This window comes from Myxocyprinus asiaticus, chromosome 25, assembly GCF_019703515.2.
Source record: "Myxocyprinus asiaticus isolate MX2 ecotype Aquarium Trade chromosome 25, UBuf_Myxa_2, whole genome shotgun sequence".
Taxonomy (NCBI): domain Eukaryota; kingdom Metazoa; phylum Chordata; class Actinopteri; order Cypriniformes; family Catostomidae; genus Myxocyprinus; species Myxocyprinus asiaticus.
In genome coordinates, this window is record NC_059368.1 from 9,909,310 (window position 1) to 9,927,500 (window position 18,191).

Here is an 18,191-nt window from a genome sequence, read left to right on the forward strand (position 1 = left end):
AATATCTCAGCTGTGTAGTTTCATTCAGTGGAAGTGAATGGGGACCAAAACTTTGAAGCTCCAAAAAGCACATAAAGGCAGTCTAAAAGTAATCCACAAGACTCCAGTGGTTTAGAAGCCATCTTATCGGTTTTGGGTGAGAACACACCAAAATATAACTCCTTTTTCATTATAAATCTTGACATCAGTAGTCTCCTTGGTGATCATTATTTCAAGCTCGATTACATTTCCTAGTGCTTTACACATGCACAGAGTGCAAAATGGTGTGCCATGATCCTGCCAAGAGACTGCAATGACAAGATGTACAGGGAAAAAGGAGTAACATTTTGGCCTGTTCTCACCCAAAACCACTTAGATTGCTTCAGAAGACATGGATTAAACCACTGGAGGCTTATAGATTACTTTTATGTGCTTTTTGGAGCTTCTAGGTTTTGGTCACCCATTACAATGCATGGACCTACGTAGCTGTGATATTGTTCTAAAAATCTTTGATGGTGTTCTGCAGAAAAAAGAAAGTCATACACATCTGGGATGTCATGAGGGTGAGTAAATGATGAGAAGATATTAATTTTGGGTGAACTATTCCTTTAAGCATAATACTTGAAGGCATAGATAACATATTCTTTGACCTTCTGCGAGCAAAAGACAACACACTGTTTTATATTCCCATCTTGTTTTAATAAAAAGATTTTATCAATAAAATTCCAACCGTGAGGTCTCAAAATACACCTTATTCATGCTAGTGCCATTTTTAATGGGAATGACAACATTGCTGTGAGGGATAGACTTACAGTCTCTTCAATCGTCTGTACTGCAGTTTAAAGTGTTTTTGGATCGTTCTGCAGACAAAACATTGATAAAATATCTGTCCAAGAACATTCAGTATACAAAGAACTTCAGACAACATGAGTTATTCGAAATCAGTTGTGATCTAGGAGCCTAATACAGCTTTATACCGTTCGTGCCATTGAAGAGATAAGTGTATCCCTCACAGCCTCGTTGTCATTCCCATTAAAAATAAAATAAAGCGTGAATAAGCTCTATACTGTCAAAAACAAATCTTCCCATGTAGAACACCCAAACAGACAGCACAACCACCAACCATGCTTCTGCACACTGAAACGAGACAACAATAAAATCCATTAAAAAGATACAGCATATCTTTTTGCAAACTAAACACTCTTGTTTGCAGATGTGTAGAGGTAGTTTCATTGTTGGACTGGAAATGAGGTCATGAGGGAGTTGTTGGGGTGTCCTCTGCATCATTCTTTCCTCTGGCAGCAATGTGGCAAGCCCTCTCCTCTTTCAAACTCTTGACCAGACCAATACTTCCGGGTGATGGAACCTGCCTGTGATCATAGGGGTAATACATCTGTGTCCTATGGCAGTCAAAAGTGGACGTTGTAAAAGTGTGTTAATAACTGATTTCCATCTCTCTCTGTATCTTGATTTATTTAGTAAATTATTTAACAGAGTGACTATATGCACTTAGGTGTAAATAGCACCTGCCATACAGCTATTTGCAGTCAAATAGTTTGGTGGAAACACTGAAAGTGATTTGCAGTGATTTGGTCACTGTGAAGGTGGGGGAGTTTAGAGAAAGATTTGATCCAGGTAAAATAACCATGGTTACTATATTATACTACTATAGTAATATTGTTGTAACCATGTATTTTGGCAGAAACCATAGTTTTAATACAATTAACCATGGTGTTACTACAGTAATATGATGTTAATATAGTAACCATATTTTAATTTTGTGGTTTGATTTTACTATAAAATACTATGGTTACTGTAGTAAAACCATGGTTAATTTTAGTAAGGGATGGTTAGGTTTCAGGGAAGGGGTTGGTGTAGGGTGTCTAAGGAACTATAAATAAACACAATAAACATGCTGCAGTGATGCCCCTATACTGTATGTTAGTATTTAATTTAATTAGTATCTGCCTATCTACCGTGGTGCTAATAGCATCTAACACTATAACACTGTTTGCACTTTGTGTGAAGAAGATGCTTTTGGTTGCTATTTACACTTAGTGTACGCTTAGCCTCTGTCACTATGGCTAATACATTACATACATAAGTAGTGCAAACCATTAAAGGAATTGCTTTCCCAAGAATCAAAATGTTTGATGTTAGTGAAACTATCGTATCACTTTAAAAGTATCTGGAATATTGGGCACGAGTCACACAGACTAATTTCACTGTTCTTTAATGGTGTTTTTGTCCCTTTTGGAGCTTCACAGATGTGGTCGCTGTACACAGTCATTGTATGGAAAAGATCTGCAAGAAAATCTTCTTTTGTTTTCCACAAAAGCAACATAAAAATTTGGAACAACATAGGGGAGTAAAAAAAATTCAGAATGATCATTTTGGGGTAAACTATTCCTTTTCCTTAGCTAACATGGTTATTTGTACTTTAACATTTTATATCAAATATTTTCTTTACATTTCTGCATTTACTGAACCCAGCGTTTTTACAATGCAAATATCCCATAAATCTGGATTAGAATACTTGATTTGGCAATGAAGTGTTGTCCGACACTGTTGGATCCTGAGTTTATATAAGTCTATGTATGAGTGATTAGACCTTCAGTGGAGGTGAAGAACACCTGCAGTCTTCCAGGCTTCCCCTCTAACTCCTTGTACTCATGAGCTTGTATTATCATCTCCAGCTGGTCTAATTCCTTCACTAGTTTGGCCTCTGGACTGGACTGCATCTCATACTCCTGTAAGGAATGCAGCCCAGTTTATGATGTCATTCCAAAACCACAAAGATGGATTCAAAACTTGGACCAGTTGTTTTGGATCATTAACTCACCTCTCATAAATTATAAATCTCTTTACACAAGCCATAATCTAACAAGCCTGTGATGTGCACCATTGCTTCCTGAGGAAATGATGCTCAGTGTTTACTAATATTGTCTGCTGGAGCAATATCTCCCACAATACACAGAAAAGTTCTGATCAATTAACATTTCAAAAAGTAATTAACATTTATGAATGAATCTAAATAAAATTGGAAACTTGCATTTTGTTTTACATCATCAATGCAACGAAATAGCCATATGTGGAAATAAACAAATCACTGATTTTGACACTGTGGTCCTGTATGGTTGAAGCCATCACTGACATTCTATACATATGATCAGACACACTCTCAGGCTGTTGGATATTTCTGTACACCCATCCTGTGCGTGGTACGCGCTGTAACAAATGAAAACGTTATTGTTGGGTAAAAGCAAATATGCAACAACAACAGGGGTTTCACTCATTTTTAGCTGTCCGACTACTTTCATGAATTGTAACATGTTGTCCATTCCGCTACTCCAATTAGAACTGCCCGTTGTGGTAATGGCAGCCAAAATCCGTCAGATGGCGACAAAATACAAGGAAGCCAAATGGGTCTTACTACAGTGGTCAAGCAAACGTCTGTACTCCCAAAACTGTTCTAAAAACGAATTATAAAGTAGGAAAATATCCCTAAATGTAACATTAGAAAAATATGATGTTTATTTTGTTTTTGTTTTTCGTTATATTACTTGTTGTTGATATATAAAATGCAATGACGCACTAACAAAAAGGCGCCAAAAAGTGGTTCTTTATGATGACGCTCTAGAATCTGCTTCTCGATGTTTCCGAATTGAGCGTGAGGGGGACCCGGGTTCAAATCTCACCTAATATGTTATAATAATAATGGCCAGCAAACATAAACACAGTGCTAACTCATATATGGCAACAGCAGGTAATGTTTACATTTGAACATTACATTTTCCCTGACGATATTTTAGCAATCAATTTTCTAGCTGTTCGATATTTTGGTCATCTGCTTCAGAACTAGCAATATGATAGATCATCAAATTTGGGTGTCCTTGGCATCAACAAGTTTGAAAACCTCTGAGAACACCTCAAACAAATGAGCGCTGGATGGAGGAACTGGAATATTTACGTTAAATAAATCAGTGAAACCATACCGTACCCTCTTGTTGGCCAGCGATGAAGAAGGTCTTCAAGTTTGACATCCGTGTGTGTGTGTGAACAACTGTACTGAAGGTAAAGGCATTGTCCAACCAGAAGAGTATCAAAACAGTAGACAAAATCACTAAAAATACCAAAAAGCGCCATGCTATTACCATGGCTTGACATTAAATGTAGGCTACTTTAGTGCTATTATATTCTACCTTGTACGTCGGAGAACCATATAAACAGGCCTACCATAGTTAATAAGAATGGTAATAATTTAGTACCAATGTAGATATCATCACTGTACCATGTTCATGCACGCCACGTAGCGCCTGAGTACTTTTATTAAGGATTTATCATGTGTACTTGTACTATATGGAAGATAATTAATTACAGTTAATATGTGACACATGAGTCCGGATGTTTCGTGTGTAAATCATAACCTTTTTTCTTAATCATAATCAACAAAAGCCTTTTTTCTTCTTCTTCTTCTTCTTCTTCTTCTTCTTCTTAATAATAATAAAAATAAGATCCTCAAAATAGGGTTTCATCTCATCGGACCTCACAACATATCAAGTCTGTGTGAGACCAATATCAATGTAGAACTGAAAACATTACCATACAAGATGTGTTACAAACTTTAAAGTTATTTGATAGATTTTTAACCATCTTGACCGGTGATGAATGTCATAAAATCACTCCTCTTTCAGATGTTTTGGCCTTGACATGCATGTTGCCTACAATGTTTCCTTAAAGTATGTGAGTGAGATTGAGAAAGGCCTAATTTCTGCATGTGTTTTCATGCTTGTGTTCACATTCCTTAGAGACTGCAAAACAAAACTCATTCAAGTTGATTCAAGACATTTTTTTGTTTTGTTTCTAGAAACACATGATTCAGGCTATGTATTTCAGTGAATGCATGCTTATTTGATCTAATATTTTACGGACTATCCTCCATATTCAAATACCATCATTTTAATTGCAATTGCAATTGAAAAAAAAAAAAATGCAAATGAGACAGTGTTGCTTGTGAGACAACTGACTCATTACTTAAGGGATATGAGTCTCTTCCTCAAGCAAAACTTTTTTTAGCTTTGATTCTGTGACGGTCATCTCATGACACTGTTTCCTGAAGTACACTCTTTGTAGAGGGTGTAGACAATACATCCTGCTCGTGGGTGTTCTGGTTATCACTTCTTGAACATCCATCAGGAAGGACGTGCTGTGGATATTTTACACATCTTGTGATACCTGCTATCATCCTTAAAGGTATAGCTTGTTATAGGGATAGTTCAGTTCAGTGGATCCAGTTGTTAAATCCATATCTTCTGAAGTGATATAATAAGTCTTGGTGAGAAACAGATCAATATTTAAGTCCTTTTTTACTAAATCTCTCGGCCAGTAGGTGGCAATATATACGAAGAATGTAAATCGGAATAAAAGAAAGAAAATAAAAGAAAGTGAAAGTGAAAGTCGATTTGTAGTTTAAAAGGCACTTAAATATTAATATGTTTCTCAACCACACTTATCATATAGCTTCTGAAGATATGGATTTAACCAATGGAGTCGTATGGATTACTTTTATGCTGGCATTATGTAATTTTTGAGGATTCAAAGTTTTGATCACCATTCATTTGCATCATATGGACCTACAGAGCTTAAGTATTCTTCTAAAAATCTTCATTTGTGTTCAGCAGAAGTAAGAAAGTCATACACGTCTGGGATGGCATGTGAGTGAGTAAATGATGAGAGAATTTTCATTTTTGTGTGAACTGTTCCTTTAATAGAAAAAGGAAAAGTAGGATTTAGAAAATGTTTGATTAGCTCACAATTGCAAAACAAACATATAAGATGCCTTTGGTTAGAGAGCATCTGCTTAGAACAGAAATGTAAAGGTAAATAAATGTTTCAGTTACATATGTTTGAAGTTACATATTTTGTCCAGTTTTACATTTTGAAGGGTAGTTCACCCAAAAATTTAAATTATGTCATAATATACTGACCTTCATGTTGTTCCAAACCCATATGCTTTCTTATGTGGAACACAAAAGTAGATGTTTTAATGAATAACCTACAAAAAATGCACTCATGAACGTGCAACAGACGTGAAAATATTATAAATACTGTACATCAAGATGATTTATCAAATTAAGAATGTTCATTTTTTTTCTCACATTTTTGCATTGTTTTATTGCAGTCTATAGCAACGACATTATGTAGTTTGATGTGTGATATCAATGTTTTAGATCAGTGCCAAAAGCAAAAAAATGAAAAGAAAAAAGAAAAGATATTTATATAATGTTTGATTTTTACCTGTGCCATTTTACAGCTGAATTTCTCTCCTAAAGTAATATTTAACTCAAGATAGAACATGTTTCCTTCACGGATGTAATTTGAACTACTTCATCCCTCTGAGGCAAGAATCTCTGCTGTTGCTTACAACTTCACCTGACATAGAGATCCTCATTTCAACTTGTGAATGGGTCTAATCGACCGCTGGGCCTGTAGGGGATGCATCTTTTCACACGTAGATGTGATGAGTGTCAGAAAAAGAACCTTAGCTACGTAGCTTCCATTGTCAAAACAATGATAGCTGCACTCCTCTCTTTATTTACAGGAAACACAATGTTCCTTCCTCTCTTCTTCTGGCAACAGAAAATAGACACACAGCTGACTGCAAAAAGACACTGGGCTGCTGACTGCTCATCTGCCTAATTGCTTTTTTCCTCTATATTTAGCCATTTGGTTGTAATGCACTGAAAGCATTCTGATGACCTTTGATCTCGGTTGCGGAGAAGGTCTAATTTTAGAAACAGAAGCTAAAAAATGCTCTGGGAACTCTTTTGGGGGATTTTGCAACTCACTGAAAGTTGTGTGAACTGTCTCGGAATGAGTGACGTGGAATGATGTGGATAGTGGGATACAGCGACGGTTTCTCGTGAGAATGCAATGCTGTCCTGTCGCTGATGCAGGGGGACGTTTACAGAGGGCACGTGGGGTCTTCAGAGCATCACTCACAGGGACGTGTGTTGGGGGACAACGGCAGGACTGCTCTCGGCACCCTGCTGGTACTTTGACAAGCTGTCCTTGTTTGCGATTAGATTCTGACCCACCCTGTTTACAAAGTAATAAATACTGCTTCAAAGTCAAATGAGAGTGACATCTTAGTTTATCCAGTTATGAGACTGCAACTCCCAAAAATCTTAAATGATTTCTCCTTGACAATGATGGTATTAAATGGAAAGCAAGATTATACTTTTGGTTAAGTCTCCTGTTTCTCAGAAATTTCTCCTGAGAAAAAGACCCCCAGATCTCAACAATGTTGTTTTAATATGAACTGAACATATTATATGAAGATATAACATGAAGATAAAATTTTCTGAGCTAATAGGTAATGCACATTCATTTAACTACTCTTACTGTATGTGAACCATTGTCTCATTTATTTTTATTTTTATTTCTCTATTTTTGGAGAAGCATCCAAGACTGTCTCCTGAGCTAAGAAAGAGCAACCTCTGAACAATACAGTTTTCCTTGGGTTAAAGGGAAAGTTCACCCAAAAATGAAAAATCTCTCATCATTTACTCACCCTCATGCCATCCCAGATGTGTATGACTTTCTTTCTTCAGCAGAACACAAACAAAGATTTTTAGAAGAATATCTCTGCTCTGTTGGTCCTCATAATGCAAGTGAATGGTGATCAGACCTTTGTAGCTCCAAAAATATAGAAGTAATCCATAAGACTCCAGTGGACAAATCCATATCTTCAGAAGCGAAATAATAGATGTGGGTGAGAAACAGATCAAAATTTAAGTCATTTTTTTACTCTAAATCTCTACTTTCACTTTTACACCTGAATGTCACATGTGGTACCTGTTCTGAAAGTGAATGCTAATGTGGAGATTTAGAGTAAAAAAGGATTTGAATATTGTTCTGTTTCTCACCCACACCTATTATATCGCTTCTGAAGATATGGACTTAAACACTGGAGTCCTATGAATTACATATATGTTTCCTTTATGTGATTTTTGTGACATTTGCATTGCACCCTGTTAAATTACCAGAATATGTTTTGTCAAGTATTTCTAAAAAAAATAATAATTACAGTAAGTCATTTACGAATGTACTGTATGTTATTTGATTTTGACACTAATCCTGACAGTTGAATATTTCAACATTCAACAATTTTTCAACTGGATGATATTTAAATGAAAAATTGCTATTCTTTGACTTTATTTAAGACTATATATATATCCCAAAATATCCTCCGAAAAGTAATAGCTTTACCTCTACATTTATTTATTTGGCAGATGCTTTTATCCAAAGTGACACAGCTTTCACAAAGTAAATAAAGCATGCATCGTTCTGTTCTGTGGATTACCATGGCAATGTGCAATGGATCTGAAATCCCCCCAGCAGCCTATGTTGTTCATCAGGGGGGCCTTTTCCCCATAGTCATGCATTGTGTGAGTGGACAGTGCCTGGGCGATGGTGGCTAACAAACAGCATTGGCAGTGATGGCTTGTGGGTGCTTTGTGCAGCAGGGCAGGCATACAGAGAAGGGCCTTGTCCCGGAGGGCCGTGTGAATGAGGAGAGGTTAGTGCGGGGGCAAGTGTAACACGAGCCCAGCAACGCCGCTGTTCAAAAGAATACTACCTAGAAGTGAGCAACCTCAGACCAGCCATAAACTGAGTTCAGTGGTGGGGAGGGAAGGGGCACACTGGGGGCTCACAGGCCTTTCTTCTTCACAGGGAAGAGCCTGAAGAAAGGGACATTGTCATTCATGGCTCCTGAGCTTTGATTTAAACCCTGTGAGCGGCTGTGGATGTGACGCACAGTGAGAGGTCTATGCCTCCGCTCTGCTCACTTCTTGTTAAAGTGGAGGAGAAGCCCTTGGCGGCCATGGAATCGATTATTGATGCACTTTAAACGCAGTAGCGGCACGTCCTTTTTGACTAAAGACTTAGAAACATGTTGAAATCCCATCATTTTGGCTCTGAAATGTAATTCCGGTGATGACATCTAAAAGAGTAGAGCTGTGTAAATAACAGCAAAAACATGTTGAGATTTTATTTATGTATGCTCAGATTAAGGAAGTACTGATCAGTAATGTATACATCCAAAATAAGATTTGATAATGTTTATTGGAGCCATGACAAGAGATTTAACTGATGATTTATCAGAATTAGGAAGCCCATTCAGTTTCAGTAATCTCAACTTTTTCAGGTTGCATGGATCTTCATGACATTATTACCATATGAGAAATGCCAAAATTACTTTCTTATGAAGGCTTCACATTTACATGAAAATGGACCAACTACCAACTATGCAGATACTGTGTGAAAACTAACCAGTTTTGTTTTCATAATTTTATTTATTTCCTCCTGTTATTTTTTGGGCATTTTTACCTGTTTAAGATTTTAAAACTAATCTTGTATTTGGTCAAAATGCCTTTGGATTCCCCACAACAATGAATAGGTAAAAATGTATTAGTAGTGCTCTTTCCAGATGAAATATTATTTTAAAAAGCTTTTGTTAAATGTGAAAATCTAGCCTATGTCCTTGTTCATCTTTATAATCAAAATGGATGTACTGAATATCTATTCTACTGCATATTTTCTTACTAAGATTTCTCTTCAGTTTCTTATTTCATCTTTTGTAACACCACTGATAAACTGCATTTTGACACATTGGCCTGTAATCATGGGAGAGGCCATTCATTGAGCTCAATCAGTAGAGACTATCAAATTTAAATGTACATCGGTACCCAAAGCTGACTCGCTGACTCCCATGTGAAAGATAAAGTGCAGCCAGGAGACTGCTCTCCCTGCCATTGCTCCCACGCCTCACCAAGATCACCCTGTTCCCAGCGCAACACCAGCACCATGCCGCCCCGCCGTGCCCCACGCTCTCTCACAGAGTGCCACTGTCTGCCCAATGACCGCCCATCGCCACCCCCTTCCATTGTGAAACGCTACATCTATCCGCCGTCACTATCAAGTTCTGTCATTTTTTTTCTCTTTCCCCCTTTTCTCTCTAGGACAGCATTGACTATGTATTGTCATAGAATGGGAAATGTTTGTAGAGAAGTTAGATGATAGGAGGTCGAGGGTAGGGCTGGGCGATATATCAAATAGTCAATATATTTGCAATGGCAAAATAAAATTATACAGCACTGAGCATGTTTACATGCACGTTCTTAAACCAGTTATGCTCAATAAGCTGCCAACGAGTGTGGTCATGTTAATGCAATAAACAGCGTTCTTTTATTATGCCAATTTCACATAGCATATAAACACCTCAACCAGCGTTCTTACGGGTTCATCCCGTGTGCACGTGATGTTGTGCGCATGCCTCTTCACCAGGGGCGTAACTACAGGGAGGGCAGGATGGGCAGCCATCCTAATGCATGAGAAGGACTTGGGTAAAAATGACAGCGGGCCCGACAGATGATGAAAAATGACAGAAGTCTCCTTAGGAAGGGGCCCAACAGGTTCTTTGCACTAGGGCCCGTAAGATCGAAGTTACGCCACTGCTCTTCACGGTTTGATGTCAAAAGCAGAGAATAACGCGATGATTTCAAATTTCATGTAAACACGTTTTTTTTGCTTTGTCAGATTTTTTAAATAAGCTGATTTTTGGGAGTAATCTGCATATTGGTGTGCATGTAAACGTGCTCATTGTGAATATCACAATGATTTTAATTAAAGCACTTTTTATCTGTCATGAGACTAGTTTCACTATTCTTCCTATCATGTAAATTGCGAGTTTGAGAGCGTTAACACAGAGATGTTCTATTGCCGTATTTGATTTAAACATCAGTAGCAAAAACGCAGTTAAAAATGTAAACATTTTTATTCATTTCTGTGAATTAATTCAAACTGTCCATTTCAATTAATTCAAAACTCTAATTCAACAATAAATTTGCGTCTTCACTCAAGAATGTCTCTGGATGTACTGAATTAAAAACTGAAGAATATTTTAATAATATTCAGCAATGTTTACCTACTTACATCTTTACTATGTATTGTTATATTGGTGTATATAAAGAAAAATGATTGTAAGTATTCCTTGCGTTAATTAAGTGGAAACAGTGTGGAAAACATGACTTAATTATAATAACTTATAGTTCTAGATTCTTTTTTTTTTTTTTTACTGTAGTTTAATTCTTACATATTGGACAAAACAATGGTAATTTTGGGAAACAACAATGGAACAATGGGGAAAAAAAAACTATTTTAAGTTCCAAACATACGTTTTAGAGGGGCTTGTTTATCTAGGCCTGCCAACCATATCACAATGAAGTACAAGCGGCTGCTTCGCTCACATCGTTAACTATTCTTCCAGCATCCCTCCACCTCCCCATCTCCACCTTTATATTTCATAACAACTATAACAGTTATTTAAAATTTGTAGTTCTATTCTCTGCTTTAGTCAGATAGTCCAGGTGGAATCTCAGAGCTCAAACCTAGTCCTGTGCTAGAGTCACTCTGTTATGGACAGCATGCCAAACACATTTACCTTAATGCGCTCCAGGACTATATGAATGAGTGAACTCGTGATTTGAATATCTTTAAAAGGCTGAACATTTTCAGGATGCCATTATTATTTCTAGATTTTTTTGCTGTGTTGTTATTCTTATGTGTGTTTTGAGCAAAATTATGGTTTCTATTGCTTTTTAAGTTATTTCAGAGCAAATACATAAATATCGATATATATTTTAGCTACGTCACCCAGCCCTATCAAGGGGTGCATTTTGTCTGGTGGTTTGGCTGTCATCACAAGGAAAAAAAGCCTGGGAAAGAGTGTGGCCCACTGCTTGAAATCTCCGGTCATGATGATTTAGCTGAGGAGCATGTGATGGGTTGGAACTATTGAACACAAGCCCACGGCCATACCTTTGAATCAGTCTTCAGAATTGTTGGCCTGCTGTCATGTTTAAACTGTGGTACTTGAAAAAAGGAGCGTGGACCAGAGTCTAAACCCCCCGTGCTGGGCATCTGAAAGGGTATTCAAGGGGGTTTTAAGGGTCTGAGGGCCAACTTTTATCCTTAAGCTGGTCAAGCGTTTCGTCTGTCAATGTTACGCCTGCACTGTGGACAAAAATGTGTGGAACTTCTATAGGGCCAAAAACCACAGAAGTAATATTAAGGATCACTGATCAGGAATTATGGCAGTGGGAGTCACAACATGTCCACGATAAGAGAGATTACTGATCACAAGTCATGGGGTTGTTTTTTCAAACAGTGTAACACAGATGACCTCAGTTCATATCTGTTGATGTGACCAGCAGGGGTGGTTAGACCATTTTGAATGGGAGGGCCAGGGTGAGGCCGGGCGTGCTTGTAAGGGGGCAACTGTATTATACCTTAAATGTCCCCTGTACACAAATAAAAATGTGTTTTGCTGTTTTAATATTTGCGGACATGCAATTTTTTAAAGACAACCAAAGATTCACCAAATTTGAGTAAAAAAAAAAATTCACATTTTATTTTTAAATATATAAACAAACAGGCTCATGACAAATGTTTCAATAAGTCAATACACCCTAACATTCTGGTTTTACCCAGAACCTTTAAGCCATGTTGCCATGCTGTTCTTTAGAATGACTAATGCAGTAAAATTATTGGGTAAAATGAATGATAGGCTACATCAAGATATTAGGTTAGAATGTAATCAGTAGGCTATAATCAGCATGTACAGGTCTTGTAAATGGTCACCATTTCCTTTAAGATTCTTTTAAGAATTTTTAAGCACATTTTTAAATTCACTAGTTCCTTTTAAATGGTCCAGTGTAACAACTGATATTTGAATGCATGTATCTATCTCAATTACTGTGAGTTTAAAAGAGTTTCATGCAACGTAATTATAAGTGACCAATAAAATGCCTTTAATGTGTTTTTTTTTCTTCTTATCATAATTATGGGGGGGGGGCATAATTCTGTCTCTTCCAGGCTTTCCCCCCTCTAGAACCACCCCTCATTAATAAAAGTGTAAGTTATGCATACAGTTTACAATTTATATTGTGAGAGAGAGAGTTTTTTTTTTCATGACGTAGGTCATAACCTCATCAATTACTACTTCACATTTACATTTATTCATTCAACCTGAGGTTTTATCCAAAAAGCAAGTTACAAATAATGAAAAATATACATATATATATATATGTATATACATCCTAAATCCCTTTTTTTTAAATAGTAGAAGAAAGAATGAACTTTCTGTTATCACACTACCTTAAAGTTATTCTCATCAACTAAATTACTGATAAATGTTCGTTGACAAAGGATTTTTTTTATTTTGTCGATGATAATGAAGACTATGAAAACATGATGAGAAAATATTATATGTTGGGTATTTCTCAAACCCACATTATCACATGAGAAGTCGGCATGTTGTTTCTAGAAGTTCCAGTACCTTAGGGATGGACACAACACTGACAACAAGCGGCATCTCCCATCAGACATTTTTGCATTGGATCAAGCATCTTTTCCTGCCCTTGTGGCGCGACATGAAGCACTTTGCATAAGCAGATGGAGACCCAGGTTTGGATCCTGCATTGAAACCAGGAAGTAATTGCATCAACACAATAACGAGCATCATTTGTAGGTTGCATTTTTCCCTCTAACAATAAATGTTTACTCCACTGATGGTTAGGTTTAGGTATGGGGTTTGGATTGGGGGGTACAGTTCATTAAATATGCATTCCTCTGCATTGTATTACAGCCTGTACAGCTGAAAACAACTTGCTTTTAGTGTCCCTCCGTGGACATTTCACCCAGAAAATGGAGCTTACACGTGCCCATACGACCAACAACATTTACCTCTTTGGCCACTGGGGGCAATGTTTCTGATTTCAGTAAGCACAGACTGATTTTAGCCAAAGAAATTCAACCTACTCTTTCTGATTTCACTGTGAGATCAGTCTGCTCAAACATCCTATTTATACATTAGATTAACCACTATATCCACAACATATATTAAATATTCTACTTTTATCTGAACAGGCAATGAAGAAAAGGAACAGGTAAACTTGAACTAACTTACGTTCTAGTCAGAATGCCTAACCTGTGTTATTAAAACGTTTCCGTCAAAACGTGCAATATGAAATGCAATCTTAAATTGGCTAAAACACCGAAGATAAATAACAATCTCTAAAGCATGAAGAATTCAGAATACAGTAACTTGAAAAGTAGCTAATTATTTATTAATTAATTATTAATATGCTATTATTTCAGGAACTCAATTTCTCACAACAAGGACAGTTATGTATATTTTGTTGTTTCTTTTAAACTGTATGTATGATACATGTTTAAAACAACATGCCAAAAACAACAAAAAAGCATCATAAAATAAGTCCATACAACTTGTGCACTGTATTCCGAGTCTTCTGAAGCCTTACACAGCTTTATATTGTATAAAGAATAGACAGAAACTTTGGTCATTATTAGAGCCACATGAAGATGCTTCACACCAATTTTGACCTCAATGATGATTGGTCACAAGATACTATAAAAGATGTCATTGACATCAAACCTGCTGTGACGCATCTTGACGTGCCATATGCGAATGCACGTGAATGCGAATTAGATTTAAGAGCTACGATAGACAGCAAGATCTTTAGATAATGGCAATATGAATTTCTGTCTGTTCCTAATCATGATTATCTCACAAAAAAAAAATCACTACTTTTATGGTGCTTTTTTTGTGTTCTTTTTGCCACTCAACAACTCCCAAACTCTTTCACTTTGCATTGTATGGAAAAAAGTAAACAGGACATTCTGCTAAACATCTTCTTTTGTTAAGTTACCCTTACATGAGGGTAAATTATGTCAGAATTTTCATTTAGTTTTGTGGGGGATGCACAGCACTGTTAATTTAATTTCTCCTTTTTTACTAATCTTGTAAACAAAAAGGCTATTGCTTAACAAATCCAAACTTAAACTTCATAAAAGAATGGTTGTGACCCTTTGAAAATGCTTGATAGCATGTAGTGAAAAAATCCTTAACTTAATAGTTCAAGAGTTCAGGAAGTTAGTTCTTTACCTTAAGACCTATTAATCCATAGACACTACTCTCTCCCCTCTCTCTCTCGCTCTCTCTCTCTCTGTGTCTTTCTCACATACACACAAGGGAATGTTTGTACTACATCCTGTTCGCATCGCAGTCGTTGGACCACAGCCAGAGAAGGTTAAAGCAATGGGAAACACCCCCCATCTATCTCTCCTCCTTACCGATGCAGCCAGGATGACTGTCCGTCACAACATGAGTGACTGAGACGAGAAAGGGGAGAGAGATTATATTTAGGTACACGTAGTGGAGGCAAAGGGGTGGCGGGGAGGGGGTCACTTGATAAATAAGGGGCCGAGAGCCTGAGAACGACAGCAAGGCCTACCAAGCAAAACAATCGCAGAGTGGACACAGATCGGCCTGTAAAAACAAACAGAGCTGATGAGAACGGCGCTGCTTGTAAGCGGCTCATTAGCGACCAGATGCAGCCTTTCCCCTGCGGCTCTGAGCGGTGCTTCCTCCCTGCGCTGCACACCGGCAACGCCGCGCCGCTGTTCGCTCACTCTCGCTATTTCTGACAGTTCTCCATTCCAGTTTTTTTCACCCTCAGGCCAGACTTCTCCACCCTGATATGATGGCACTAAATCATTGGCCTGAGTAATTAGAATCACTTTTATCACTAAGTTAATAAGGATGTTTCTCTGGCTTTGGCCACTCTGTCCTCTCCCCCTTATTGGTCCTCTTCATTTTTAGATCTTTATTTATTATAATGGCTTGGAATGTTTTGGACTTTGAAAGCTTTTTTTTTCTTTTTTTTTTTTTTTTTTTTTTCAGTGTTTGAAGATTTGATTGCAATTCATTTATTTGGAAAAGAGTTAAGCCCCATCTCTCAAACCCTTTGTCAATACAAAATGTGTTGTGGTGTCTTTGTAAAGACCACTCATTGTCTGCTCTCTTCATCCAACCATTGTCATCACTTTCCTTAGCTACACACTTAATACTTTGTATTTAATATATACATTCATGATTGTGCAAACTAACTGTGGGCAAGTGAAATCTTATTGTTCCTGTTTTGTTTCTGTTTTTTACATTTTAGGAAAGTAAGATCACAAATGAGATCATCTTAATTGTTTCTCCAAGACAGCGATGAGAATAAATGGAGAGGAAACTGAGATATTTGCTTATGTCTCTTGCTTCTCAGATGTTTCTGCTGATAAACAGACCTCGGTAATCTCACATGTTTCTCTTCATAGTTTAAAAGAGATCTCAATAGCATGGCTTTAAGACCAAATTATCTGAGCTATGCAATCCACATCAATTTTATTGCTCTACACTTACTTTAAACAATTGTCTCGTAATAATTGTCTTTCTCTTAGATGTTTCAGGAACACTTTACAATAAGGTTCTATTCATGAATATTAGTAAATAAGTTAGGTATCATGAACTATCAATTAACAATAATTTTGAATTAACTAGCCTTTTAAATTATAAATTAAAACTGAAAACTCTTTTGTCTTCTGAGCTATGAAAGAGAAACCTTTATACAATATTCCTTAGGGTATGGTTAACCACCTCTCCAATATCTCTGGACTATATATCATGCATCCACAGTATGTATATATGCACTGTATGATGAGCATGTATGGTGAGCTAACAACTTGAAAACAATTTGAGGACACAGTCAATCCCATTAATCTTACAAACCGACAGCACAAAAGTTGGACAAAATGGTCGCACAAAGTGGCATTTTTACTTTAGTTAATTGATCACTTGGACTTCCCTTGGATTTCTTAAAGGAATAGTTCACCCAAAAATGAAAATTTGCTGATAATTTACTCACCATCAGGCCATCCAAGATGTGTCTGAGTTTCTTTCTTCATCAAAACAGAATTTAAGATTTTTAGGATTTCATTTCAGGCCTCCCCATTTTGGAGTACATTCACTTGCATTGTTTAAAGGAGGAGGCCTGAAATGAAATCCTAGAAATCTTAAATTCTGTTTTGATGAAGAAAGAAACTCAGATACATCTTGGATGGCCTGAGGGTGAGTAAATTATCAGCAAATTTAAATTTTTGGGTGAACTATTCCTTTAAGAGCATCTTGGAAGGTGTGTGTGTGTGTGTGTGTGTGTTATGTGAGCATGTTGGGAACGGTGCTAAAATGGCAGCGCTTCCAGATCTTGATAGAGACGTGTAAGGGTGGAGAGGGCACTTTTTTATCAGTGAGGGGATCGCCCAGCACAACAGTGGGAAGTGCTCTGAGCACACTGCAGCACAGACTAATTGTGCTAGCTGTCTGGCTCTATAACATCAGTCTGCCTTATGCAAGACTTTTCACAAACATACTCTATGAATCTGAATCCGATGACTTGGCATACTCTTTACTTGCAGGTTTTGTGGAGCAATGGTCAAACTTTATAATATAAAAGTGAACTTTCTTCACTTAAAAGTAAAGGATGTTACTTTCTCCTATATCCTTGCTTAATATGCAGAGAAAACTACAATCCATTCGTAGGTTGGTTCTTTCAAAAAGTGTAGGCACTGTGGTGCTTTCAAAATATTGCTTTGTTTATTTGAGCATTCCGACCAGCTTGACAACCAATGGCATAAGTTTATGGTGGGACTACCTGTTTGGCTGACCAATGGAGTAATGTTCGGGAAACATGTTTGAAAACATTATTTCTGAAATTACGTTTTGTGTTGCTAGCTAGTAGTACAGAAATTACACATTTTACCTTTAATGTTCTGTAAGTTGTTGTTGATAAAATTATGCAATTAAATAAGAGCTCAAAATAAATAAGATATGGCACACAAATTATCAGCAAGCAAACAGCTTCCATTCATCTTTTGCCAAACAAAACCCATCTTATAAGACTATAGTGGGAATTTTAATATTTCAAAAATAAAATACATTAAACCAATTGTATACATTATAAAATTAGTAAAACCTCATTTGAAATTCTCCTGTTTTATCTTTTTGTCATTTTGTCATGACATTTTGATATTCCATTTTTCTTAGCAGCTCATGATTCTGATTCATGCAATCAAAGGATCATAAAAGGGGACATCAGAGTTCATTACATTCCCTGCAACCACTAGAGATTGTGATAATGATCTACACACACACAAAGCCTTTGCCGCGAGATATTTTTCTGAGTGTTGTCTAAAATAGCATCTGCCCTTATAATTATTTATAGTTTCGTAAACCACTCAAAATG

At 36.9% G+C, this 18,191-nt stretch overlaps 1 pseudogene; it reads right to left on the reverse strand.

Annotated features, from left to right (window-relative positions):
* Nucleotides 1-1,231: 1,231 nt before the first annotated feature.
* LOC127415595 (5'-deoxynucleotidase HDDC2-like) lies at nt 1,232-3,320 on the reverse strand (annotated as a pseudogene).
* Between the last annotated feature and the right edge of the window lie 14,871 nt (nt 3,321-18,191).